The following is a 25,791-nucleotide window of genomic DNA, read 5'->3' on the forward strand; positions in this document are numbered from 1 at the left end:
GCACTCGCCAAATGCTCGCTACCGGCCTGCTAATTTCACAACGAGCGCGCAACGGTGCTCGTGCTGATAAACGACCCGCACTCGGGAACTTTTTACAGTTCAATAAGTAGTTTATAGGCGGGCGTAATAGCTACCTTCATGCTCGCGACGGAGATAACCCCGAAAACGCTAGCCGGCGCTCTTCCGCTCCGCCAGGCGTCACTCCCGGAGACCAGCAGGTGTTCACGTTCTGTCAGACTCCTCTCTACTGAACTGACCTAATGCTAGGTTTTTCAGCCTTCTCATTCAGTTCCCTTAAAACAACAGTGAACCACAGTGTTTAAAGTTGTACCATAAACGCTGTCCTACTAATACCTCTTGAACTATTGATGACATCGAAGGATTTTTTGAGACCATGACCCTACGAAAAGAGGTCAGTACATTGCTGCATAGCTGAGACTCGTATTTTTTTAATAAATGGAAACTTTGGAGCCAGTAATTTTGTCTGTTAACAGAACAATGTACTCTTGTGTTAAGGCCATCAAGATCCCTGAGGAGGGGGATACAACACGTAACAAAATTTGCACTGAAACCTGTGGCACAGACGAAGATAAATGTCGTGTATACGTAGGTAGGAACTGATCCGTAGCGCAGTGTCACCCAATTACCACGTAAACATCTACTAATGGAACGGATATTGCACTCCGTCAGCAGCTGTGGCTTGCCATGTTCCCACCTTTTTTAGAAAACATATTTCTCAGCTTTTCAGCAACTCTTTAAGCCATTTCACTCGCACATTTTGCGATTGCACTTAATATGGCTTCACCTTTCTGTATATTTTTTCCAATACCTTGGTGTATATAATATAGGTGCTTGCTTTCTAATAAAAGAATCCCTTTTTTGGCAATTAGCACTTGCTGTAGACTGTTTCCCGATACCTAGATCAGCTAATGAAACATTAGGGATGCCCACATGACCTGAGACGCTCAGAATAAATGAAATATTGTAATAAGCAGTCGCAATGCCAGTGTAGCCGGTCGGGGTGGCCGAGCGGTTCTAGTCGCTACGGTCGCAGATTCGAATCCTGCCTCGGGCATGGCTGTGTGTGATGTCCTTAGGTTAGTTAGGTTTAAGTAGTTCTAAGTTCTAGGGGACTGATGACCTCAGATGTTAAGTCCCGTAGTGCTCAGAGCCATTTGAGCCAGTGCCAGTGTATTTATCGGAATCTGGAATCCATATGTGTGTCCTTACGATTTTTGTTTATATAACTTAGAATTTCTGTATCGACGGTGCATGTGATCGATTACTTGAATGACTACTCAAGCTGCAGCTGCTCGTGTGAGCAAACCATCGTGGATATCGTCGTAGCGATTACTTGAAACTTGCTTCGAAAATGGCTGGCCAAGAATCGAATTAATATTCTTCAAATATCAACAAGCAAGAATACAGATCTTCTCGTCAAAGCCGAGGTCATTAGAAAAACAATCACACCTGAACAAGTAGGGGAGGAAATAGGCTGCGCATCCCTCTATTCTTCTCAAATTATTTGGACTAATAAAGAAAAACAAAATCTGAATCTACGCACAGGAATTTGAACCGACTCCCCCCCCCCCCGCCCACCATGCCCCATCTCCCGCCTACGGATACAGTTCCTTAAACTATTGCGCCATCTCAGTCGATTACGAAAATAACAAAAATTGACTGAAGTGGCATACTTTTATAGTAAGAAAATGACAAAATATTTCTCGGACTTGGACGTATGTATTAGTGATGTTAGGCGGGGGTGGAGGGGAGAATGAGAAGATGATCTCGTCCATGTCGGCACGTTTGCAAGAAAGAAAACAAAAATTGTACCATCTGGAGTCGAAATCTGCTACACCAGTCATTAACTAGTGGCCGAGCTGCGGCGGCTGCCTTTGAAGTCTCTTCCAAGAGGTACATTTTGGCCATAAATATCATTTCCTTTTTCGCTCCAAAACGCAACAAAATGAAAACAAAATCGATAATTTAGCCAGGAAAACGAGAAGCGGAGAATGGAGAATCGCCGGCCGTGCATCCGAACGGCGGGTACGGTGGGAGGCATGTGTGCTGCACGGCTCGAGTCTGACAATTGCGAGATAAAGCATGCGGGAAAAGCTCAGGCACAGTAACGCATGACCACGTGTCGGCGCGTTCAGCAACCACAACAAAAAGAGTGGCCTCAAACGAAATAAAATTATCGTTTCTAGCGTGTCAGCTGACTCTGTCCGGTTTTTAATTGCAATAAAACATCGGCGCCAGTATGTGTACGGACTTGGCAATTACTTCGGTTCACAGTTGGTCGTAATGGATTGGCGAACAGCTCTCCTACACGCCAAATATTTTTGCACGTCGCGTCCGATACGACCGCAATTAAATAATGGCCGCTCTCGGAATTATTGACCCCAAACTCAGTTCTTTTCTTCTCCACTCGTGAAGTCCGAAGTGATTAGCGATAAATTCCGAAGTGATTAGCATGGTGGTGGAGACAGAAAAAAGTGGACATTGATCCTGTCAGTCGCAGATCACTTGTCATGTCATCGACGTTGTAGATGTTGCTTTAATTTCCTTTTGCCAGTTAGCGCGAAAGTTGGATCGTGGGTTTTCTCTACCAGCTGTAATTAATTCACTATGAAATTTATAGAATGTGCCAACTTATGTGTAGCATTAGTGCTCACATCGAATTCCATTTCTGATTTTACTGTTTGTCTATTATTCGTCATCCTCACTTTCTCTTCTTCAATTTATCATTTTTTCCCCTTTCGACACGCTTAATGAATTTTTTTCGTTCAGTTTGCACTTCTTGAATCACTCTGTTCTCCTTCGTACCACCACGGGGCTCAGTTCAATACAAAAAAGTGAAGATTATGAGAGCCCTGTGATCTTATAATCCATTTAACTTTCTTTGGTCTTTTGCTCTAGTTTAAAATATGTGGAGCAATAACGAATCAACTGTCGTAGACTTTGCTTAGAAACCACTGTAGGCATGCCAGGTTTGTTGTTTGTAAGGAGAAGCTACCACTCACTGTATGTGTAATTGTAATCGCGGGCTAAACTATTTTCGTTTATCATCTGAAAAACTTGGAAATGTGATTGATTCTCTTCGTCCAGTTTTCTGCTTATTTGGCTGATGGTCATCAATGCATAGTAGTGAAAAGTTGGTGTAAAAACTGTTCCAAGTAATCACTTTTACTTTTGAATTGTAGTCAGATGACGAGCTGCAACTTCTAGGAATCCATTATCCGGTTTGATATGTTTTTTCATATACTTTGTACTCATTATTTTATGACTATTTTTTTATTACTCCACACCACAAAACTGGAGGAAGGTAAAAAAGTAAGATCATCATGAAGCAGATTAAATAATAAGCAGTCTGTGTTTCCTGTGTGGCGATTGGGATACGATGATATGGAAAATGACTGCATACGTGACAATGATTTTGGTCTTTTTGATGACAGGGCTGCCTATTTGCGCAGGCTTTGTCTCTGAGAGTAGATAACCAGTTCCAAGTGCAATAGCTACGTGAGAATTGAAGTATAGAAGCTCAGAAATTGATATACGCCAGAGATGGTTGTCATCGTGAAAGTCTGATGCAGCATCTTTGGGCAAGATGGGGCCGATGATGGTTTTATGAAGAAGTGAAGGAACACTTATTGGTCGAGGATGAGTGGAGCGTTTGCACAAGAATTTCCAGGTAGCCGAATAAGAAGTAGATTTGGTTTTCTGATTACATCGTTTAGTGATGGCAGGATGTTATACAGTGCCGATAACATAGATGACAAATATAATGCTATCCTTAACGCATTTATCATGCTTTTTGAGATTTCCTTTCCATTATAACGTTCTAAACGTGGTAGTAGCAGTAAAAGGCAGCCCGGGAGACTGACTAGTGGGATAATGATACCATGTAGAACAAAGCGGGAGTTATATCAAAATATTAGAAGTAGGCTAGTCATAATCTAGCTACAGTAGCCCATTACAAATAGTACTGTAAGGTGCTTAAAAATGTTATTGGGAACGCAAAGAGTATGTGGTATGCAAATAGAATAGCTAATACACAGGATAATATTAAAACCATATGGTCAGTTGTGAAGGAAGTGTCTGGTCTGCAGCACAAGGTCGATGATATAAAGTCAATTCGTGGTAAAAATATTTATGTTACTGATAAATCAGATATGTGTACATTATTTAACAATCATTTTCTGAGCATTGCTGGTGAATTAAATAAAAATTTGGTTTCTACAGGGAATCATGTAACTCTCCTGGAAAATGCCTTTCCGAGGTTGATGTCTGAAATACTCCACTGTGATACAGACAAGGGGGAGATTGAATCAATAATTAAATCACTAAAGAGTTTTTGACTCTCATGGATATGATGGAGTGCCTAGCAGAATGTTAGAAGTACTGTGCTGCACATGTTAGCCCTGTATTTAGTCATATTTGTAATTTTTCCTTTAGGAATGCTCAGTTTCCTGAACGATTGAAGTACTCAGTAGTAAAGCCGCTTTATAAAAAGGGGGAAAGGGATATGTAGACAATTTTAGACCTATTTCTATGCCATCAGTGTTTGCTAAAGTTATTGAAAAGGCTGTGTATGTAAGAATAATCGATCATTTTATATCACACTATTTGCTATCAAATGTACAGTTCGACTTTAGAAGTCGCTTAATAACTGAAAATGCTACATTCTCTTTTCTCTGTGGGGTACTTGATGGGTTAAACAAAAGGTTTCGAACGCTAGGCATATTTTTTGTTATTTAACTAAGGCGTTTGATTGTGTTGATCACAAAATATTGCTCCAGAAACTGGACCATTATGGAATACGTGGAGTAACTCACAGTTTGTTCACCTCTTACTTTAGCAGCAGACAGCAAAAGGTCATTATTCCCAGTGTTGAGAATGGCTGTGATATCGGGGCTGAGTGGGGTACGGTCAAGTTGGGGGGGAGGGGGGCAGGGATCAGTTGGGGCCACTCCTGTTCCTTATTTATATAAATCATATGCCCTTTAGTATTACGGGTAACTCTAAAATATTTCTGTTTGCTGATGACACTAGCTTGATAGTAGAGGATGTTGTGTGCAACATTGGCCTGGTTTCAAATAGTGACCTAAGTTCATGGCTTGTCGAAAATAAACTAACGCTAAATCACAGTGAAACTCAGTTTTTACAGTTTCTAATACGCAATTCAACAAAACCTGGCGTTTTAATTTCACAGAATGGGCTTATGATTACTGAAACTGAACAGTTCTAATTTATAGGTGTTCAGATAGATAGTAAAGAGTTGTGGAAAGCCCAAATTAAGGATCGTGTTCAAAGACTTAGTGCTGTCATTTTTACTATTCGAACGGTATTTGAAGTGAGTTATCGTTCGATACGAAAATTAGTCTACTTTGCTTATTTTCATTCGTTTATGTCGTATGGGATTATATTTTGGGTAATTTTTCCCACTCTGAAAGGATATTTTTGGCTCAGAAACGGGCGGTTCGGGCAATAAGTGATGTACGTTCACGAACCTCTTGTCGACACCTATTCACGAGTCTGGGTATTTTGACATTGGCCTCTCAATATATATATTCCTTTCTGTCATTTCTTGTCAACAATATTAGCTTATTCCCAAGAATGAGCATCTTTCACTCGGTTAATATTCGGCAGAAATCAAACCTGCATTTGAATCGCACTTCCTTAACTCTTGTGCACTATATAGCTGCATCCATTTTCAATAAGCTACCACTCGAATTGAAAAGTCTTAGCAGTAATCCACGCGCTTTCAAATCGAAACTGAAGAGTTTGCTCATGGGTCACTCCTTCTATTCTGGCGAAGTGTTCCTTGAAAAATTAAGCTGAGTCGTGTTGTATTGTTGATTGCGTTTACGTAAACTTATGGTTTGACTTTTTTCGCGTTCATAAACATTTTATTTTGTCTGTTATTACTTTTATGTTGTAATTTCATTTACTGACACGTTCCATGACCTTGGAGATTTGCACCTCAATTTGGTCCTACGGATCTTGAGGTGTGAATCAAAATAAAATAAATGATTATTTGCAATGTGGAGGGGGCTACTAATGTGATTTAGTAGACGATACGAGGCCGGTTCAGAGTTTATGTATTGTTTCACAAACATTTTTGCCTGTATTGTCACTGTTATATTTATTTTAGAATTTGGCCTTGTGCGCCGGGGACCTAGAAATCAAAAGTCTTCGATGTTTCTGGAATTAATTCTGTCATTCACTTTTGCTCTAAGAGGAGGACCTAAAAGGAGTTGACAATTTTATTGTTAGAGAAATAATTGAACCCAATTTGTCATATGTTGTCATTATGCTGTTGGGTATGATCTAGATTTTTCTTTTTTTGTCAAATTATTTTATGAGGACGTTGCTGGAAACTTTTAGAAAACATGCTATCACATGAAGAACGTTTTGTGGAAGATAACTTTACTTATCACTTTCAGAATGCGGTAGTTTATCGTTAATAATTTGGTAAACAAGTCTCTGTATCAGTTTTTAATATCAGTCTTAGAACTCTCGTAACATTTTTTAAAAATGTATGTGTACATAGCAATTTTTATTTCACAAAAACTGAAATAAATTTGACGGTAAAACATATCGAAAAATTTTGTACCAGAGGAAGTCAAGTCTCTAGCAAATATCTCCTTTTTGTCTTCAGTGGTTCAACAGAAAATGTTCCTTATACATTGAAAAATGAAAGTAGCGGGGAAATGCAGAAAAAATGAGTTTATTGGCATTTATGCCTGAAACAAGTATCTAAATGTTAACCATAACCATACATTTGTTCTTTTTGGTCTTCAGGTAGCTCTTTTCTTCTAGTCTGAAACTTGAGGCGTGCCTTTCGGTAGTATCCTTCACAGACATTTCGGAACTAGCAGTACACACTTCATCAATCGTCTTCAGTAGGTTTTCAGTGAAGCCACCTGCATCAGATTCTAGTGTCGTAAGGGTCCTGATTTTTCCAGTGTTGCCATCATTGAACTCCAGACAAGCTTCGTATGACGAAATTTCAACTTTGGTAAATGAGCAAAATGTTGTCTTTCGGCGTCTCTTGCAAATGTGGTTATAAAAGCTATCGTTCGAATTTTGTGTTCCACCATGCGTGCATTTTTTGTAAATAAATCGTAATTATTCGCATCGTTAAATGGGCTCGCAGCCGTCTAATACTCTACATATGTCTTCTCTGATGGCAGGAAATAACAACATATTGCAAAAATGGTTCAAATTGCTCTGAGCACTATGGGACTTAACTGCTGAGGTCATCAGTCCCCTAGAACTTTGAACTACTTAAACCTAACTAACCTAAGGACATCACACACATCCATGCCCGAGGCAGGATTCGAACCTGCGACCGTAGCGGTCGCGCAGTTCTAGACTGTAGCGCCTAGAACCGCTCGGCCACTCCGGCCGGCCAACATATTGCAAACGGTGGCAGCGTCATGTAGAAAAGGTCTCGTGGCGTTGCGCATTGGTAGGAACAAGAACGCTTTTACATAATTTGTAGCATTAATTACACTCTGAAAACTGGAAACAATATTTCTAACGTGAGACAGAATTATGGATTGAAAAAAAAAACCAACGTTTTTGAATTTTAAGATAGTGACGTGTCTAGGAAGGCACTGTAGCGTTTAACTAATCTTCGAGCGAGGACAGTTTCACCGAACGTCTCGCCAATTTCTTACAGCTCTAGTTAGCATCAAATATACTCCAGAACTACATTCTAACTCAGTTAGGGAGCATGGAACACATAAGCCTTGAATGCAGTTTATGCCACAAATTACAGTCTAATATATTCAGAGACTAGCAGTGACCCGCCAGGTTAGCCGAGAGCGCCAACGCACTGCTTCATGGACACGGGTTGGCGCGCCGGCCCCGGATCGAATCCGCCCGGCGGATTACCGACGTCGGCCGGTGTGTCGGCCAGCCTGGATGTGGTTTTTAGGCGGTTTTCCACATCCCACTAGGTGAATACCGGGCTCTTCCCCACGTTCCGCCTCAGTTACACCACTCGCAGACATCTGAACACGTTCGCATTATTCCATGGATTACACTAGACACAGACAGCTGGGGTACACTACTTCTGTCCCAGGGGGTACGGGGTGGCGGCAGGAAGGGCATCCGGCCACCCCTTATAACTAACCTTGCCAAATTCGTTCCTAACCGTGCCGACCCTGCGAAACTGCGGGACAAGGCACCAAGCAAAAAAAAGAAGAAGATATTCAGAGACTAGCAGTGGCACGTTCAGAGCCCACGGCGATGCCTCGAGGTGAGAACTCGAACCTGGCTCCTTCGTTCTGCGCAGCGCCAGCGCGACCCGAGAAAACACTCGGTAAAGTCACTGTAGGCGGCCACTCCAGATTATTTATCTGTGCGTGGCAGTCGCAGCTATCCGTCACCTCGGGCCCGCGACCGCCGCACCGAGCGCACGTTAAGTAATTGCCTACCAGTTGCCCCCGTGTAAGCGGCAGTCCTTCCCGATAGCTGGCGGCGAGGCGAGCCTGCCTCTTTCTGCCGTGCAGCTGCTCTGCTCTGGGCCCGCGTTTTTCCTCGCGCAGTCGCCAGCTGACAGCTTTGTTCCAGTGCGTCCAATTAAGAACCTGGCGAGAGAGCCGATAAGGAATTCGGAATATTCCCTGGGAACGGGAACAGCGGGGCTCTTGAGGTCAGAGGCGGCCGACATCTGCGCAGTCGCGGAAGGGGATTCCTGGCGTTTGCAGCGTGCTTTCGCAAGGGGCCCCGCATCGAAGAAAACAGCGGCCTGTGCTGGGAAAGCCGCGAGGATTCGACATTCGGCTGTTGTTCTCCACTTTCCCCGCTCTGCTGGTTGGTAACATGCCTCCCCGGCCGAGATAGGGGCACTAGAAAGGAACGGAAGCTTACGAGAAAGAGCGATCGCTCATGTGCACATAGTTTATCTGCATCTGATTTCATAATTTAATTCTACAGTTAATTGACATTTGTACCTGTGAAGAAAATTGCTGACCACGAGAGTTAAAAAAAAAAAAAAAAGAAAAAAAAAGTGGAGATCATGGTGGCCCTACTGCTATGCTTCCACTCTTTTCGATGTCTTTTCTGTCCAGGCTCTTTCTTATATAAACGGTGCTCATCTTCTTCTTCTTCCATGTTGTGTTTGGCACTCTGCCCTGACCGACGCCTCTGATGATGCCCAGATTATGTACGACGTAGTGGCGCAAACTTGTCCCGCGCGATATCGGTTCGAAGCGACGCACAATTCGTTCGGTTGACCGTCGCCAGAGATAGCTGTTGAACATGGTCACAGACATAAAGATGGTGAGAATAAGGATAGCCTCGTAATTTTTCCCCCATTCATCCAGAAAGAGAGTTCTCCGGACCTATATTCAACAAACACTTGCTTTTATAGACACTCCGAAACGTTGACCAATACAGGGAGCAGTGCTTTGACTCGCCAGACACTTTAGAAAAATGCATCCACGAGATGATACTAATATCTGCGGATATTCTCCTTTTTTCCTGTTTTACGAAACAAGTTGTAGGCCATTACCTTACGGTTATAATGGGCCTCAAAATGCATTATAATATTAATACTACAATTCATTGCTACGTTACAACAACATCTTTGTATCTGGTTGTTTAAAATCACTGGAGAAATGCTTGATACACACTGTGCTGTGTTATAATACATTTATTCACTTCCGGTTTCGATCATGGACCATTTTCACAGTGCTAGCACGAAAGTGGAAACAAAGCGAAAACTTTGAATCTCAACAAAAATTACATTTTCATGAGAACTGTTAGTCCGACCAGTAACTCCCATGAAAATCTAATTCGTGTTGAGATTCACAGTTTTCACTTAGTTACAATTTTTTGTGCTAACACTGTGAAGGTGGGCCATGTTCGAAACCGGCAGTGAATAAATGTATTGTAAGACAGCACAGTGTGTATCGTGCATTTCCCCAAGTATATCGGTGCTGCTGACAGTTGCCTGAAAAAAAAAATTATCTTTAATTTGCAATTCTTCACATTTTTGTCAAGAAACACAAGTTAATTCAAGTTAATTTTTTTCTCTTTTCCTACCCGCCCTAGTCTCGGAGAATTGAGCCTCTGCTACAAATGAAAACACTGCCATTTAACTTCTGGTCCACACTCTCCACTTTTATAACACTGCTAAGAAAGTTATACATATGTACTATAGTCACTTTAGCTACCCTATTTATTTGTCATTTTAATGCACCCATAGGACCTTCAGAAAAACGTCGTAAACAGATTGCCGCACCCATCGCTCTGATCCATGGTTTGCGGCACCAGCAGTGAGGCATCCAATCCTGTCCGTAGACGAAATGCAATGGAATGCTTTCACATTAAGGATTCATCAAGTCATTCCTCGTATATATCATCGATATCACATTTGTCAGTTATTTTTATGCTAAAAGGCGTGTTCAGTTCATTAGCAAGGCCCACATATCTGTAGACGCGAGAAGATTATCTTACCTCAGTTGCTACTCGTAATTGTGTGGGACTCTCAAAGACGACATTTTCGGGATTGACCTCTAACTTCTTATTGCTGTAAGTCCATCTTTTTACAAGATGCTTCAGCCCTCTAAATTCCCAGTTTTATTTTAATGAAGCCACTAGTTTCGGCGTGACATTATGTCGTCTTCAGGCCGGCTACTGACAGGTAGGAAAAATCTCACCTCTTGTACACTGGAAACAGGGACCCGCAAACAGTCACAAGCGTGCAAATGACTATCAATGGGATAGCTTTGTTAAAAAGGAATTTACGAATACCATTCGCATTCGGAAGGACGACGGTTCAATCCCGCGTCCGGCCATCCTGATTTAGGTTTTCCGTGATTTCCCTAAATCGCTCCAGGCAAATGCCGGGATGGTTCCTTTCAAAGGGCACGGCCGACTTCCTTCCCTAATCCGATGAGACCGATGACCTCGCTGTCTGGTCTCCTTCCCCCCAAAAACAACCAACCAACGAATACCATTGACGGTATGCTTGTCCCTATTTCGATTGTTCAAGACGTTGATTCTTCTTACACGTCCTTCAGAATTCCTGAAGATGAAATGTGATGCTGAAATTGGTTGCACAAATACGATAAAACTGGAAATTTAGACGGCAGAAGGTGTTTTGGTTCAAATGGCTCTGAGCACAATGGAACTTAACTTCTGAGGTCATCAGTCCCCTAGAACTACTTAAACCTAACTAACCTAAGGACATCACACACATCCATGCCCGAGGCAGGATTCAAACCTGCGGCCGTAGCGGTTGCGCGATTCCAGACTGTAGCGCCTAGAACCGCTCGGCCACTGCGGCCGGCGAAGATGTTTTGATTTGACATTTTTTTACCTCTCTATGTCCATGTCTATGGATTATCGTGTCGTGCCCAGAATATTCAAAAGAAGAGAGAAAAGGAGAACAGGGAGAAGAAGAAGAAGAAAAGAATTTACCAGTTAGAATTCGCAAGCGCAGCCCCGCATATGTTGGTCACACTGTAAGAGTGTCGTTGGGCCGTTGTAGACTGTGCGACCGTCGCGCTGGAACACGTTATTACCTCAAAGAGCAGACGCCGGAGGGAGGTGCCGTCCACATCCGCTTTCTTCAGCTGCCGCCGGCCCGCGATTGTTCGGTCTCGCCCGGAATCAATGCCCTTGTTGCAGTCGCTTTGCATATTCCTCCGGAGCTGCCCCTCTGCTCCTGCATCGCGTCGCGCCGATTTGTGGCCACACCTCCCTCTCCTGCTCCTCCTTCTCCTCCTCTTCCTCCCAGACCCTCTCGGGCACCCTCCCGCCTCCGGCCTTGCGAGGCGCGAATCCGTCGCGCCCGATCCCTAATGGCTCAATGGGACGCCCGAAGTCAGTCAGCCGGCCAGGCGAAGACACGAGTAGCGGGAAGGGCGCGAGGTCGACGCAGCGGCAGAGGGGCGCACAATGGGCAGCGCGGCTCTTAACTGGCCAGAGAACACGCCGCCGGTCACCGCCGCTCACTGTGCCGTTTCTATTAACTTACGGCGCCGGAGTCGTATCAATGAAGTGGACTTCATTCTGGAGCTACTTGCCTTCTCCTAGTTGAAAACAACGCATTGAAATATCAACGGACCCATCCACCAGCACCGCGCGTCCCTCTGCCTAATAAGTGGTCTAGGAAAACAGGCAGCATTAGAATTCTGTACATTAATGTCGTGCCACAAGGCTGGCTGCTTCGATTAGACAAGCGTATCGAGCGAAATAGACAGTATCGAAAAAAAAAATTGCGTTTTCAGCGTATCTTTATTTCCTTCTCTGGAATTCAGAGATACATGGCGCAAATGATTTTCTGTCTGCAAACACTGCTGTCACCCCTCTATTGAACTCAAACAGAAGACTATGTTCGAAATGTACCTCTTGGCACTCCATTTTCTGGTGTCCACAGCTCCACTCACTATCTCCATATCGCAAAATTACTATACGTAAACTCATATAGCAACAGTGAACTACAAATAAAAAATGACAATCGATAAATAAATCCACAGCAACCGGAATACCAACATAAAAAAGAAAAATACTACCAACTTACGCACCAACCTAATAATAATAAAAAGGCGAAACGCATCTGGGTGCATAAATAAAAATAAAATTTTCGATGTGCAGCATGCAAAAAAGGCATTTTCTTTGAAACAACTGCAATTTATGTACAGCTGATGCGAAAATGGCCACTACAAGAAACGTGTAATAATAATTTGTTAGTACTTGTTCTTATACAGGCACATAATAGTTGTGACTCAATCATACAGATAAAATGTATGCGGCAGTCTGCATGCTCGTGGGTTGTAGTAATTCGATAGACAGTGCCGATTACTAGCAACATTTAGTTTTATGGGCGTTTTCCGTCCTTTAAGTCCATAATCACTTATCTTGCTTGATACAGGTACAAATGTGGTTCGTGTTAATCATATTTGAGAGTTTCTATAGGTAGTTACTCCTATGCTATCAGGTCTGTTAAATGAATTATAACGAAATTTAAATTCTGTCCCTGATCAAATCGCGAAAAGTACACCACGTCGTATTTGGTGAAATAGCTATATCGAATTTGGCAAAATATAATGGTATCTCGGGTTTGTTTCAATCAGGAACAGCGTGCTCCACAACCGTATTAACGAAATTCAAGAGAGGAAGAATAGCAACATTGGTCGTAAATTTTAGTCTATTTATTGCAGATAGATTTCAGCTCAGCTGCCATGTGCATCATATCCATGTCATGATGACTCATAAATAGAATAGCACATGATAATACTTGACATTACAAATGAAAAACTGTTGAACTGATCATTAAATTTCGGGCATGTAGCCGCGCAAATAAAATTTCTTCCACTGATATTTCGGCCGTGACTCACTCTGAGGATGTCCGGATGATACGTGGCCGAAGTATCAGCGGAACAAATGTAATTTGCCCGGCTGCATGTCCGAAATTTATTGGACAACTTACACTGAGTTTGTTCGTCAGTTTAACTGATGTTTGTTATCTGTAATGTCAATTGGTACCATGTGCTATTCTATTTATGATGAGTCATCATGACTTGTATATATAAGGCGCTGAAGATAACTACATAGTACCTGAAATCGATCTGCAATAAAAAGATCAAAATGTACGACCGATGCTGTCGTTCCTCCTACCTTGTATAATGACAGTTGTTCCCCATTGTCTGTGCCTGTGGCATGATTATCACCTTGCTATTCGACATTTTCTTTTCATTGTTATGTGCAAGTGCTAGAGAGCAGCACAAGGAATCGCTTACAAATTATTCAAAACTTCTGGCTGCACTATTCTTCTTCGTTTCCTATCTCACGAAGACAGTAGAACCATGTAGCTGGCAGGAGGCGTTGCGTAGATTTGTGGGAGAGAACTGCAGACGATTAACGTGTTTAACACTGAACTTATTCGCAATGTGCTGAGTCACACAGCGACGCATGAATCGGTGCGCAAGCATTTGTCTCGGAGAGTGGGATTCAGTTTCACACTGTCCTTAGACGCACAGTTTCATTGTAGCGCATAAGGCATACCTTAGCAAGCACACCTATAATTTCAGTCGTTGCATTTTCTCAGAGCGTTTCGACCGCCACGTCAGAGTACCGTACTACAGTAGTGTATGAAGTACTAGCTGAGTTGGTGGAAGAATGGCCGTCGCCGTAAGTAATTCACAGCGACAACGAGTGTAGTTTCGGCCTGCAGTGGCCACTGGTTTGTCCGACTGAGTAATGCCCTCAGCCCGGCGGAATTCGCCTCTCACGTGGCAGCACTGGTCGGATCTCGCCTCTCCCGTCCCTCATCTCACACCTCCTATCTCTCTCTCTCTCTCTCTCTCTTTCTCTCTCTCGCAGTCTCAGGAGTGTCGCGAGCCACGAACCCACGCCTCGCGGCCCTGCGCGCTGACGTCACCTATCGGGAATAATAAGATCGCCGGCTAGGCCGGCCGCGATTGGTCGGTAGCTCCTGTCACCTTGTCTCGCCCTATCAGCTCGTGGGTGGCCACATAATTAGGTTAATTGCTTGCGGCGTCGGCTGAGCCGCGATTCGTGCGACTCCTCGGCGATCTGCGCCCTGGATCGTGACGCCAGCGAGACAAACCGAAGCCGTCGCTGATTGGAGCTGCAAAGACCGCTTCGGCAGCAAGTGATGCATTTAATGCAGTTAATGGCTAATTGCTTGCTCTCTCTTTTGTCTCGACACTACTGTCGTTTCCGCGGAGGGGACAAAACGTGGTGCTACAATAAATCAAAGTACATTTCTGCCTTAAAAACGGTTCAAATGGCTCTGAGCACTATGGGACTTAACTGCTGTGGTCATCAGTCCCCTAGAACTTAGAACTACTTAAACCCAACTAACCTAAGGACATCACACACACCCATGCCCGAGGAAGGATTCTAACCTGCGACCGTAGCGGTCGCGCGGATCCAAACTGTAGCGCCTAGAACCGCTCGGTCACTCCGGCCGGCCATTTCTGCCTTAATGTCCTTTGTTAAATGCCACCAATTTCTTGAGATTAATCCTACGCCTTCGGGTATTATTAACGTGGATAATATTAGTTTGGGACGGCGATACGGCATGTTATACTCCTACTTCGCTCTAAGGGGTCTGTGATGTTAGCTTCTTGGCGCAACGGCGTAAGTAAAATTGAATGCTCGTCGCTTACCCCATTTCCATGTGACTTAACTGTCCAAGTTACAATTTCTGAAGATGGACGATTAGTCCTCCAAAACTTTCAGCATTTTAATAAAGGACAGTCATTGTGCAAGTGAGTTTCCACTTGCGATTTGACGAAATGTTTTGTATCAGTTTATTCCCTGTCCTTTCGAAAATGGCCAGTGACCGAAACTCATCGATAAATTAACAAAAATTTGTTTGCGCTTATGCATCATATTTTCAAAGGACATTGTGCCACAACGAGAACAGCGTGTAATGTAATTAATAACTGCCACAGACAAGACACAAGAGTTCGTGTCACTTCGACTTAATTCTGAGAAATCCTTTGATTCGATAGCCCACTCTAGGTGACTACATCTATTTTTCATGCTCCTTGATATTTATGATTTCACACCAAAATTCAAAGTACAGTCATCTGGAGCTCCGCGCCACAGGAAGTAAGTGAAAAGAGAAAATACAAAAACCAATACATATTCAACAGAAAAGGTGAGGCAGGAAGTATTTGTGAGAATATAAGTAGAAAGAACAGGCGTGGAGTAGGCTAGTCCATGAAATGTGGAAGAAGAAGATGATGATGAAGAACTAGAAAAGTCCTGTTAGACGTAGCGTAAGATAGAAGAAAACTGGATAGGAAGGGGCGTTTGGGAAACGTAGGAACATGCACGATTATGGAGGATGTTAGTTTTAATACGTACACAGAGATGAACACAGTTACAGAAGTTATTAAGAAATGGAATCGAATGAGCAGAAACAGGATATTCACAATATTGTACCTAATAATGTTACTTAATAAGGTATCTGCGTTTCCATGCAGTTATGGTTTATCAGAGCGGTGATAATGCATTTCCAAACAAAACAGGGAGCATAGGGCCACTGCGCTTTTATTTTACAACTTAATAATACGTAGTTTGTTCTACGCCCTTTAAGAATCAGGGTACTAAAAATTCTCACTTTTACTGTGAAAGCCATTGTAATGTAATCACGATAAGTTCCTCGGAATAAACAAAGATAGATGGAGGAGGAAATGACTAACGCGCTACGGAAGAATGCTGTCACTCGCCCGGACGAAGTCATTCCTCGGACTTTCCACGAATCGCGCTTTCCTGCCAGGGAGCGTATTACGCGATCTGGTAAGCGATTCGCTGAGCGTTTCCACATGGCGTTATCACCTTTCGAGACTGGCCCCGTGACGGTGGCGGCTCCCAGAAGCGCAGATCGGCGACTTGCCCGGAGAGGGCGGCTGACATCAGCAAGTGTTTTAGCGACACTTAAATGACGCTCCGCAGACACGCAGACGTAAGAAAACTGCGCCGGCTATCTACCACTTCCGGCCAGCGCAGATAGCGGCTGCGTAAACATCATCGCGGTTTCGTGATTCCGCAACTCGCCACTGGACAACCGGTGTTTCGATTTATCCGTGACAGGAGCGAGCTCTTTTATCGACATCTGCCCATTTCTCTCGGCGTGCACGTTACAACACTGTCAACATAATTTTGTTTCAAAAGGAAAATATTTGCCATACAACGAAAAAAAGTACAGCGTGGTCTGGCTGAAAATTATCTACGGGTTAATTATCACAAAAAAGTAAGACGTGCAGCTAACAGCTGTTAATAAGACTCTTTATTTAGCACAAATACCGCCCGTAACCTGTTACAAACTGACAGACACATCCTCGTACAACTGTTCACATTTAAAATTACTTGCAGCATATCCTAACAAAGAACTTTAGCCGCAACGGAAATCAACCACCATCCTAGGTACGGCTTTAGTTAAATGTAACTTTTAAACTCGACAATAGTCTTTAAGGATGAACCTGTCGATTCGAAGAGGTAACTGCCATTAGTCGTTTTTAATAAATAACATTAACAGTGGCTGGTTGCCATTTTTGCTTTTTCTTAAGAAATGGCTCGTACTCTTGCACTTGTCAATTTTAGACAAATTAGCATGAAAATTATGTGTTTCTCTCTCTCGCTCAAATCCACGACCGGGCTCACGGACATGAAGATTTATCGTTTCCATGATTTCGCTAAATCGTGTAAGGCAAATGCCAGGGTGGTTATTTTGAAGAGGACACAGTCGATTTCGTTTCCCATGCTCCCACCATCCGCATGGTCACTAATTACCATTGCATCGATGGGATTTTTGATCCCCAGTCTTCTTTCGCCTCTTACGAGTTTCCTCCCTGGTTTATTAGGACGGTGAGCTGTTCTGCTATAGCGTGTCGATTGGCCATTTGCACCGTTGTAGTTTACACACACTTCAGTGTCAATGGAACTTACAGCCAGCGTCAATGGAGCTTACTATCAGTGTATTAATTGCGATTCCGTGACCACTGACTGCGGTTTATTTATGGCCCCCTGTGATAGGCCTCTTCTTGCACATTTTTCCTCGCACGTGGAAGTAGTAGAATCTATTTACATCGGGCACTCGTACAACAGCGAGCGACATATCGCAACTTGTCATGTCTTTCTTGATATATCTATTGTCAGCGTAGTAGCCTCGCTCATAGCATAGCGAGTTGATAACAACCAGTCCTACGAACAAGGAAATATTTTCAACCGTTTTCCGATAAACACTGTTCCTCTTTTTAGTTACCTGTGCCAAAACACAATTTTTAATACGATTTCCCCTTTCAGTGTTTTACGTACTAGTCTTCATGTGAAAGAAGTAGGTTTTTATTGGTGGCGACGTATTCTCATAAAAAGGAAGAACGATTAGGCTATAACTTCCCATCGACAACAAGACATCAGAGACGGAGCACAAACTCGGATTGTACAAGCAATTGGCGGTGACACTTGCTTTTTCCTTCTTTTTTTCAACTAAGACACCGTACGGCAACTCGCCCTACAAATTGCTGTAACCAGTCACATTTATTAAACGTTCACTACACGTTTCGGAGGATTACACCTCCCCCATCAGGTGGTTTTATGTTGGTTAATAAGGCATGTAAGTATCGTACGTACGGCTTCTGGGTGGCCGCCTTTTATTAGTCTCAAGCTGTTTTTAGTAGTAGTATTTACACCACATACACTTCCTATAAATTGCATTGTATCAGTTCCTAACACGCCATCTTTCCTCGTTCGGCTTGTACAATGCGTATATGGTGTAAATATGACTGCAAAAACAACTTGTGAACACTGAAAGACACTGCCACAAGCTACCCAGAAATGGTACATAATATATATCCAAGTCTTATTAAATGAGATGATGTGGATACAATGGTACGAAACGCTTAGCGGGAAGTAAATCAAGAGTGACTGATTACAGAAAATTTTTGTTTCAATTGATTTACTTAGCGGGCATGGTGAATCCTAACCTAAAATGTTCGCATTTAAGTTAATCTCCCGAAGCAGAGCTATCATCAACCCGAAGCTCGGTTTGAACAGTACAGTATTGTACTAGGCGTGGTTCTGTAGATGGTATCCCCTTGACTTCGTCCGTCCTATGAACCGGCTTAAACAACTAGTTATAGGGGGAACAACAGTTTAATGAGGACGCCGAACCACTGTGGAACTTGACCTTCTTCACATATATGCGTATTCCACAAATCGTTGCCAGAGCTGAAAGAAGCCATAAATCACAGATAAAAGTTCGGATCTTTGGATTTGTAATCTCATACTTACTACTTAATCACCCAAGTTGTTATCGAAACCTAAACCTCGATGGCCGAAGTGTGAATTGAACCCTGTACACGATCGCGCACTGTGTGTCTTACTGCTCCATATCTCTCGGTGTATTGCAACGAGTCCCACGCTCCAGGCAGGTAGCATATGCACTCATCCGCAACCCTTACCTTCTAAGTCTTCTTTCCATTTTCCCAATGGATTGGACTGTTTCTGGGGAAGACACTAAACAGCGAGGTCATCGGTCTCGTCGGATTGGGGAAGGACGAGGACGGAAGTCGGCCGTACCCTTTCAAAGGAACCATCCCGGCATTTGCCTGGAGTGATTTAGGGAAATCACGGAAAATCGTAGAGGGAGACAAAGAGATGAATACACTAAGCAGATTCAGAAGGATGTAGGCTGCAGTAGGTACTGGGAGATGAAGAAGCTCGCACAGGATAGAGCTGCATCAAACCAGTATCAGGACTGAAGACCACAGCAACAACAACAACGAAAAACGTAAATGAGGATGGCCGAACGCAGTATTGAACCGTCGTCCTCCCGAATGCCAGTCCAGTGTGCTAACCACCGCGCCACCTCGCTCGGTTTTCCCAATGAACGTACGCTTGCTTGTGTATCTAGTTCACAGCTGGTCTCTTCCTAGAGATGCGCCGTCGCCTGTAGCGCGTTCAGCTGCGCACTGTAACAGCCGCGAGCGCAGTGTCTCTGTCGTTTTGGATCAGTGTTGCCAAATACCAAAGGTGAAAAATACACACCGGGCGAGCGATGAGCTGCTTACATTGGCGAACGACTACTGCGCCTACCAGATTTATGGCTGTGTTGTCGCCTCCCGCAACTTTTTGAGACTGGCGCGAAGACGTCCAGCGGGTACCAATAGATAGTCACCAACGCACGGCGCACATAAAACACGCAAGCACATTAGCACTCACACATACACAGACTCGCATACGTAGATTCTCTCTGTCATACGGAAAGGAGGCGGGACAAAGGGCCCGCACTCGTCGCATCTTATTTTAGCCGCCGCGGACGATTGCCGTGCCAATAGCGAACGGCGGTGCGGGCGGTCTGCGCGCGATTTAGCGTTCGCTCGTTTGTAAGCTTTTGACGCGTCTTTTGTTCCTTGTATCCACGCGCGCCAGCCGCCGTGTATGCTTCTGTACGGCTGGGCGGGCGTGAAACGGCGTGACCGATGGTCCCCCAACTCTGCCCGAGAGAGAGAGAGAGAGAGAGAGAGAGCGCAGAAGACGTGCAGTAAGATCCCTCCGATCTCTTGCAACCGTCGTTTCGCACGTTCGAAACATCCTGAAGCTCCTGTCCGTGCATGTTTTAGGGCAGTGGAAATAATCCCGGAGTACATTCACTCGTCAGCGCGCAGCGTATGTCATCGGCGACGGTATCAAAGCAAAGCACCTCCGCCGCGTGTATCGGAGCAGATTTCTTGGAAGTGAAACTACTTCTTGGCACGTCTTGACCGACGGCCGTTGTCATCGAGTCCTCGCCTTTCCCCTCCTCCTTTTTGTTTTATATCTGTTCCGTCTTGGCTGCTGTCGGTGCTCTCTGGGCTCTGATGCCCGATACCGCTGCTAGAATAGTACTCCCCATCCAGCTGCGACGAGCAGGGTACTCTGAAAGATGCTGTCCTACTTCTTCGCTCGTAGTACTGCCACGATGTAGCACCACCATGCCCTGTGGCCTACTGCGCCTCGGCGGCTACGTTGGTGAGGCTACAGACCCATAGGGACGGAATCAGTCCTCTTCCTTATCAACTCCATCCACCACCAAGCATCATTTTAATTTTTGTGACTCGGTGGCTCAGTAGATAAGGGTCAGACTGTGGAAGCAAAGGTCTCTGTGGGACACAAGATACGAGTGCTGTTCGCAAAGTAAGAAAAGGTCGGTCGCGAAGTGGAAACCACACTGAAAACCAGAAATGTTTTATTTGCAAGAGTTAACTACACCTTCCAGCCACTTCTATACATAGTCGCCTCTCCGACTGCTGTAGTAGCGCTGTGCATCAATTTTCGAATGCGTTCGCCCTAGAATGTTTTCCGAGAATTTTCTGCGCTTTGCAGCTCGTTGTCGGTGCCAAAACGTTGTCTTCATAGCCAGCGGTTCTTTTGAGCAGGGATGAAAATCAGAGAGGACCAAGTCCGGTCTGTTCGGTGGGTGATCAAACGCTTCCCATCGAAACCGCTGCAGGAGCGTCATCACTGCCCCTGCAGTGTGCGGCGAAGAAGGAAATGCTGCATGAAATTAGGAGAAATATCTCACCAGGCCGTCGTACTTCGTGGGAGACACTATTGTTCCATGCATCTTTACGCGCTGACTGTGCGCTCTGAACTGTACCGAGCGATGTGTCGCCATCTACGGGCATACTGCACTGTCCAACACATCTGTGCAAGGATTTTCACTATGGTTTCCATTTCGCGACCGATCGTTTCTTACTTTCCGAATAGCCCTCGTATTTATTATTAAGTAATAACGATCTTCGACTGACGATCTCTCTGCGAAATCTAAGATATTTATCATTAAGTGGTAGCGGTCTTACCCTGCCGATTGGTGGATAAGTGCGCATAGCAAATGACAAAAAATTATAAGAATTTCACTTGAATGTATGCCTAGTATTGGTGTAGGATGTTGCAACGGTGGTGCCTTTGCTACAGGTAGCCTTCATCAGAGTGACATACGCAGACTGAGTAGGCACTCCAACGACAATATTTCGGGTTGTTCAGAGATGTATTCTGTGTATTCTGGTTTGATGGACGAGTGGTCTCCGGTGGCTCTTGACGGAATAATTGCACTTCGTTTCATTTCAAATGGTTCAAATGGCTCTGAGCACTATGCGACTAAACTTCTGAGGTCATCAGTCGCCTAGAACTTAGAACTAATTAAACCTAATTAACCTAAGGACATCACACACATCCATGCCCGAGGGAGGATTCGAACCTGCGACCGTAGCGGTCGCTCGGTTCCAGACTGTAGCGCCTAGAACCACACGGCCACTCCGGCCGGCTCGTTTCATTTCTCCCCCTATTTATCTTTGTATTTGTTTTACACTGAAAATATCTGCACAACAGTGAAAATGTCGACGCTTTGTGCAGTATATCTTGCTTTGAAACAAACTTATTACATTCAGCCACAGTACTTGTTACTACCAAGCAGTAATGCCCCCTTCACTCTTCGGTTCTTTCTCAGGCTTGTTTCTCCGGCATTATTAGTTGTGTGTCAACACTGAAACACAGCAGTAGGGAAAGGCATACTAATGAAGAGTTTGTCGACATGCATCTCGCATATGAGAGACTAACCTAAGGACATCACACACAGCCATGTTCGAGGCAGGATTCGAACATGCGACCTTAACGGTCGCGCAATTCCAGACTGTAGCGCCTATAACCGCTCGGCCACTCCGGCCGACCCAGTGGCATGAAGTCCTATGCTTGTTTACAGCGTAGGGGAACGATGCGGGAGACCCACACCGCCGTACTAGGCAAGGTCCTCATGGAGGAGTTTGCCGTTGCCTTCGACCGTAATGGGAACGAATGATGATGAAGACGAAACAACACCCAGGCATCTCAGGGGAGGAGAAACTCCCTGACCCCGCCGGGAATCGGACCCGGGAGCTCGTGCTCGGGAAGCGAGAACGACACCGCGAGCTGTGGACGGCCTCTCCAGTAGCGAAGTTTAATTTCAACCACCTTTTATAAATTACCGTGATGGAAGCTACCTATAGCAACGACCGGGAATCGAACCCGGGACCTCATGCTCGGGAAGCGAGAACACCACCACGAGCTGTGTACGGCCTCTCCAGTAGCGAAGTTCAATTTCAACCACCTTGTATAAATTACCGTGATGGAAGCTACCTATAGCAACGGCCGGGAATCGAACCCGGGACCCCGTGCTCGGGAAGCGAGAACGCCACCACGAGCTGTGGACGGCCTCTCCAGTAGCGAAGTTCAATTTCAACCACCTTGTATAAATTATCGTGATGGAAGCTACCTATAGCAACGACCGGGAATCGAACCCGGGACCTCGTGCTCGGGAAGCGAGAACACCACCACGAGCTGTGTACGGCCTCTCCAGTAGCGAAGTTCAATTTCAACCACCTTGTATAAATTACCGTGATGGAAGCTACCTATAGCAACGGCCGGGAATCGAACCCGGGACCCCGTGCTCGGGAAGCGAGAACACCACCACGAGCTGTGGACGGCCTCTCCACTAGCGAAGTTTAATTTCAACCACCTTGTATAAATTACCGTGATGGACCTATAGCAACGGCCGGGAATCGAACCCGGGACCTCGTGCTCGGGAAGCGAGAACACCACCACGAGCTGTGTACGGCCTCTCCAGTAGCGAAGTTTAATTTCAACCACCTTGTATAAATTACCGTGATAGAAGCTACCTACAGCAACGGCCGAAAGGTTGAAACATTTCAGAACGTGACGGTACCGAACCCGTGGAATGTTTCTATGAAAACGTTGCCCGCTCCTGATAGCGATAGTAGGGATGGTGTGACACACAGTTGTCGGCGGAGGAGAGCCTGTGTGCGGCCTAGGCGCGGACAATACACGGCACTCCCCGCTTTACGGCTGAGCGCCGCACATTTAATTCGTGTCGGACGGCGACACGCACAGATGCGCCGCTCCTCCTCCTCTCGCTGCTGCCGCCGCCGCCGCTGCGGGTGGAGGAGGGTAAACAGCGGCCACGCGGCGGCCCTGTTTGCAGTTTTGTCGCGCGCTGCGGCCAGACTGCCCACCGGCTGTTTTCGGAGTGTCGGGAATTAATGATGCCGCCCTCGCCGCTTCAAACGCGCGCCGGGGCCTGGCAGCCGCGTCGTAGGCGGCGCGGCGTTGTATTTACCCTTTCACCTTCTGTGTTCTGATCCTCCCCGTCCCCCGCTGAGCACACTGCGACCGGCCCTGCCTCTGGCGTGTGTCAACACGCAGGGTGCGCCACGGCCGGCCCGCGTCCACACAAGGTGCCGCCCGGCGCAGCTGGCGACTTCCGAGGCGGCCGGCGCGCCGCACCTTCCGCGGTCCACCACCGAAGAAAAAACCACCCACTCTTCCCCACTCGGCTTCTGGGTGATCCTCAGTCGTTGATATACTTTCCGGGATGTGAGGTCGTGATCCAAGAACTTTTCTGCTCCTTACGTTTCGTCCAGAACTGCGCTGGACTTCCTCAGAGGCGCTGCTCCGCTGAGTCTTTCCGACTGACTGGTCGGGTGTCTGAGATCGGCTTATATATTGTGAGAAAGGGGGGCGTGGTTCAGGTGACACGTGATGAGCAGTGATAATCCATAGCAAAGATAAGGTTGACTATCGATTACCACTTTGTCAAAGATAAAAATTGTTAGCAATTTTGTAGAGCCATTGTCCATATATCGCTAACTTTCATAGCCTCCTCTTTCCTATTGAAATTATCGTGATGTTTATAAATTTCGATAGCTTCTCTATATAGCCGTGGATAGTAATTTAACGTTGTAGATAAAACTTCGGTATCCGAAAACTTCACTTGGTGGTTGCCTGGTTTATCTACAACGTTAAATTACTATCCACGGCTATATAGAGAAGCTATCGAAATTTATAAACATCACGATAATTTCAATAGGAAAGAGGAGGCTATGAAACTTAGCGATATATGGACAGTGGCTCTACAAAATTGCTAACAATTTTTATCTTTGACAAGGTGGTAATCGATAGTCAACCTTATCTTTGCTATGGATTATCAGTGGCTCTACAAAATTGCTAACAATTTTTATCTTTGACAAGGTGGTAATCGATAGTCAACCTTATCTTTGCTATGGATTATCACTGCTCATCACGTGTCACCTGAACCACGCCCCCCTTTCTCACAATATATAAGTCGCTCTCAGACACCCGACCAGTCAGTCGGCAAGACTCAGCGGAGCAGCGCCTCTGAGGAAGTCCAGCGCAGTTCTGGACGAAACGTAAGGAGCAGAAAAGTTCTTGGACCACGACCTCACATACCGGAAAGTATATCAACAGCCATGTTAACCGGCCGTGAAAGCCTTCATTCTATGATCCTCAGTCGTTGTAGAAAATGAGGCACACTTCATTACATCGTAATGGAATTTCTCAGCTGTACAGGACCTTGATAGTAGAAAGGTGGCAGTTGTTGTTGTGGTCTTCAGTCCTGAGACTGGTTTGATGCAGCTCTCCACGCTACTCTATCCTGTGCAAGATTCTTCATTTCCCATCACCTACTGCAGCCAACATCCTTCTGAATCTGCTTAGTGTATTCATCTCTTGTTCTCCCTCTACGATTTTTACTCTCCACGCTGCCCTCCAATGCTAAATTGGTGATCCCTTGATGCCTCAGAACATGCCCTACCAACCGATCCCTTCTTCTAATCAAGTTGAGCCACAAATTTCTCTTCTCTCCAATTCTATTCAATACCTCCTCATTAGTTATGTGATCTCCCATCTAATCTTCAGCATTCTTCTGTAGCACCACATTTCGAAAGCTTCTATTCTCTTCTTGTCTAAACTATTTATCGTCCATGTTTCACTTCCATACATGGCTACACTCCATACAAATACTTTCAGAAACGACTTCCTGACACTTAAATCAATACTCGATGTTAACAAATTTCTCTTCTTCAGAAACGCTTTCCTTGCCATAGCCAGTCTACATTTTATATCCTATCTACTTCGACCATCATCAGTTATTTTGCTCCCCAAATAGCAAAACTCCTTTACTACGTTAAGTGTCTCCTTTCCTAATCTAATTCCCTCAGCATCACCCTACTTAATTCGGCTACATTCCATTATCCTCGTTTTCCTTTTGTTGATGCTCATCTTATATCCTCCCTTCGAGACGCCATCCATTCCGTTCAACAGCTCTTCCAAGTCCTCTGCTGTCTCTGACAGAATTACAATGTCATTGGCGAACCTCAAAGTTTTTATTTCTTCTCCATGGGTTTTAATACCTACTCTGAATTTTTCTTTTGTTTCTTTCACTGCTTGCTCAATACACAG

Source organism: Schistocerca piceifrons, chromosome 8 (genome assembly GCF_021461385.2).
Source record: "Schistocerca piceifrons isolate TAMUIC-IGC-003096 chromosome 8, iqSchPice1.1, whole genome shotgun sequence".
In the NCBI taxonomy this organism is placed as follows: domain Eukaryota; kingdom Metazoa; phylum Arthropoda; class Insecta; order Orthoptera; family Acrididae; genus Schistocerca; species Schistocerca piceifrons.